A 4,240-nucleotide genomic window follows, 5' to 3' on the forward strand; every position below is an offset into this window, starting at 1 on the left:
CTGAGCAGCTTCAAGGACTTTCTCACCAATCACTATGTCCTCAGAACAGGCTTCTGGCTGGCAAACAACTCAGGTGATAAGACTCCCCACCTGAGATATGTAGCTTTCTTTTCAAAAGCACATTTCAAAATGCCTCCATCACAAGCCACCTACAGAGCTCAGCCTCCTCACCCTCTCTGGTCCATGGAAAGACTCAAAGATCTTCGTTGAGAACAGAAGCCCTCAAGAAACCTAAGGTGCTAGGTGATCCTGTGCAATTTGCTTGCCCTCCATCAGGCTGTTTCCCTGCCGTTAAAACAAAAGAGCTGTGCTCACTTGGGCAGCACGTATACTAAAATGGAAACGACACAGAGAAGATTAGCATGGCCCCTGCACAAGGATAAAACAAAGGAGCTAAACTAAACGACCCTTTCCTGAACCCTGCGGCTCCAATATGATAGCCGTTTATAGGTTACCGGCTAAAACTTCGCTTTTCCATACCACACATGGGCCAGATACCTGAACGTGTATCATCTCAGGTTGTTTTCAACAACCCTGAGTAGTCGGCATTATGATATCCACGTAATGACTGAGGAAACTAAAGCTTAAGAGGGGTTAAAGTGATTAGCCCAAGACCAAGCAGTTAGAGACGCAGCCGAGATTCGAACCCAGGTCTGTGTCTGGTCCAAGCCACAGACCCTTGAAAGGAATTGAGAAAAACCTCACACCAGCTAACCACTCCCAAGAAGCCGGAACGGTGGCACATTTCTTGTTTTATGACTTCCAAGTGAAGGGCAATAATAATGCCAAACTTGGACTTCATGTGGCTCGCTCCTATCTGCTCTGCCTTTTTATTGGCCTCGCCTCTCCTGAGATTAGTGAAAGTTTGCTTTGCACATACACCCGGCAAAGCCCAGACTCCTCCAGGTTCCACGGAAATGGCGACAGCAATATGAACCTTTTTCACTTGATTATAGTCACCACTGACAAATGCTCAACATTAAAAACAACAGCATTTTCTCCCTTCTGATCCTAGGAGCATACTTTATTCAGACGCTTATAACTGTGGCTCTCAAACTCTGGAGGGCGCGACGGTCACCTGGGCTCTACTACCAGAGATTACAATCGGGTAGCTCTGCAGTGGGCCCAGGAATCTGCATTTAAGAGGCTCCCCTAGATGATGCTTCCTACAAGAAACTACCCATCGTTCAGCCAATATTTAATGAGCACCTACTACGTGCCAGCCACTGCGCTAGGTGCCATGGATAAATCAGAGAACACGGTGGCTGACGACCTGGCTGTATTCTATTCACGGATCAGGGCATGGTGAATTTTCTTTGAGGGAGGGAGAGCGCTAGGACCTGGGTCTTTAGAATCACTTGGGTTTCCTGCCGGCCACCCACAACTCGGATTCTGTGACCCATGCCAGGGAGTCAGGAACACACCTATTTCCCAGTTTCTGTCCAGGAGGCAGAAATTCGAGCCAAGAGGAACTAAAAAACACCTGCTTTGTGTTGTCAATTCTGACAGCCATCTCCACCTTTCACTGAACACAGAACCTGAGAGCTGCAGGGGTGCAGGGGAGAAGGCGTTATCTACCCCTTCACCGTACAGGTAAGGAGAATGTGGCCAAAGCCACGCAGCCCTCCAGGGGCAGAGCCAGGACCGCAAGCCAGGCGTGTGCGGGGCTGCGTGTGCAGGGCTTGAGCCTTTGGAAAGATACACTAGATGGTGTCATTCTAGGGTCTCAGAGTTGGGGGGTGGGGATCTTGGGCGCTTGAAAATCCATCATAAGCAAGGCATTTCTAGTGTTAGTCAATGCCCTTTTCTTCCTGGAGGGTTAGCCTATGAAATCACCAGTACCTTTTGGGAATACACTTAGCAGATTTCTCTTTCATATGCTAATGATTAAAGGGCTTCCAGATCAGCAGGTGAGGGGCATTAAGTCACTTTTGCAGAGAGCTGTTTTTCATTCACCCTCCTCGGTTTCATAAATAACTGTGCACTAAGCATGGGAAGGATGGATCGGGGTAGGGGATAGAAAGGTGCTTCTTCCTTATCTGTCCACAGAGCAAAGAGATCGTCTGCCCATTTGATAGATACTGAAACAAAGGCTCATAGATGTGACGGTTATTTTGTTTTGTTTTGCTCTTACAGAGATGTGAATTCTACCAGGTTGTTACATGTATACCAGAACAGCAACATTTAAAGAGACAGTCACCTAACATTAAAGGGCACCATCTAAATTTAGTATCCCTATCAAATAAGACAAGCCGATGGCAAGACTTGAAGACCTCTTCTTGACACTCTGTCACTTTCTGGCTTTGGGACCTTGGGAAAATGACTCCTTGGTGAGGATCATCCTATCTACCCTACCTGACCTAGAATTTTCTGTGGATCAAGTTTACTTACGAAGTCATTATCCTAAGTCATCCGTAACGTTCCCTCTGGGAATTTATCCTAGGGGTCTGATTCAAAAGATGGGGAAACTACAGCATGATGTTTACATACACTTTGATTCAACAAATATTTTCAGAACCTGCCTGGTGTCAGGCACTGTGCCACAGGCCCCCAAATGGGACCCATGATATAGTCTTTGCTCTTGTATAACTCACAGCTTTGATCTCCACCACATGCATGCGAGAGAGACTAGTCAAAATGCAGTTCACTAGAGTCATAGGTTCTGCAACAAGTTGGGAGGCTGGAGGCTGGAGGGGCTGGGAGAAGTGCCCAGGGGAGAGGTAGGATCCTAAGCCAAGACAATGAAGGTAGCAAGAAGGATATGAAGGAGTGGATGAGTGGAAGCCATAGTTTAGACTGGGAATCAGTAGGCTTTGGTCATAGGTAGGAAATGGGGGCCGGGGTGGGGGGAGGATTACAGGACATCCAGTTTCTGGATTCAGTGAGTGATGGGTCTTAGAGGAAACACAACTAGGGGGAAGTCTCCCAAGGGGGGTTGGATATCTGTGGGGCATCTCCAAGCGGAGACACATAAGGGGAGCACATTGATGCCCGGGAAAAAATCGGAAACAACCCCAACATGTAGTAAGACAGAGCAGTTCGATTCCACACCTCCTCACAGAGAGCAGACAGAAGCTCACATGTGCACAGAGAACTGTGTCCATGGCTGTTCACTAGTAATTATGGTAAAAAGAGAAGGGTTCTAAAAAAAAACGAACTGTGGTGAGATCTCATAATGGAATATTAGATGATAGTGAAAATCAATAACATCTTCATGAATCCACATGGATTAATCACAAAAACAATAGGCGAGACAAGCAAGCAGTCTAAGGATACACGTTGTTATGCCACTTACGTAATATTTTAAAATATGTAAACTAAGGGGCACCTGGGTGGCTCAGTCGGTTGAGCGTCCGACTTCGGCTCAGGTCATGATCTCGCGGTCCGTGAGTTCGAGCCCTGCGTCGGGCTCTGTGCTGACCGCTCGGAGCCTGGAGCCTGTTTCGGATTCTGTGTCTCCCTCTTTCTGACCCTCCCCCGTTCATGCTCTGTCTCTCTCTGTCTCAAAAATAAATAAACGTTAAAAAAAATTTAAAAAAAAAATGTAAACTAATACTCCATAATGTTGGGCAATGCATGTGTGTGAAGGAAAAGCGTAAACATGGGACAGCAAAGACACAGATCACTTTCAGGAATGTGACAGGAGAGGGGGTCTGAGGGCCAGCTTCGTGGGTGTGCGTCCTGCACAGTCACCCTGGGCCGCACACTTAGAAACGCCCCATGCTTCCTTGAACGCTCTGCTGTCGCTGTCTTGAAATTCATAATGATTTTTGAACACCCGTCTCTGCATTTTCACTTTGCACTGAGCCTTGCAAGTTATGTCGCTTGTCCTGGGAGATTAGAGTCCATTGTACAGAAGACAGCTCCAGCTGTACCTGTAATGGTTTATTTTCTTGAAAAAGGTCTCAAAAACCTTTGTGAAGTATCAGTATTTGTTGAACCTGTGTCGCGTATCGTTCCTGTGCTTTCCTGTATGTTTGGAATATTTTAGAAGAACAATGAAGATGTACTTATGTAAATATGGTTTATTTACATGATGAAATACTCTGCAGAAGGCAGGAGAAAGCGATGTGGAAAATGGGGAAAATGGGGGCGCCTGGGTGGCTCAGTCGGTTAAGCGGCCGACTTCGGCTCAGGTCATGATCTCGCGGTCCGTGAGTTTGAGCCCCGCATCGGGCTCTGTGCTGACAGCTCAGAGCCTGGAGCCTGTTTCGGATTCTGTGTCTCCCTCTCTTTGACC

At 47.1% G+C, this 4,240-nt stretch overlaps 1 non-coding gene across 1 annotated transcript; it reads left to right on the forward strand.

Annotated features, from left to right (window-relative positions):
- The first annotated feature begins 307 nt into the window (after window positions 1-307).
- On the forward strand, window positions 308-415 carry LOC124523153 (U6 spliceosomal RNA). Its single transcript, XR_006964933.1, has one exon. It is a non-coding gene; the product is annotated as a U6 spliceosomal RNA (small nuclear RNA).
- Window positions 416-4,240: the final 3,825 nt, after the last annotated feature.

The sequence above is a fragment of the Lynx rufus genome, unplaced genomic scaffold (assembly GCF_022079265.1).
Source record: "Lynx rufus isolate CCGP_SWC_20201006 ecotype Redwood Valley unplaced genomic scaffold, mLynRuf1.p SCAF_1, whole genome shotgun sequence".
Classification (NCBI taxonomy): domain Eukaryota; kingdom Metazoa; phylum Chordata; class Mammalia; order Carnivora; family Felidae; genus Lynx; species Lynx rufus.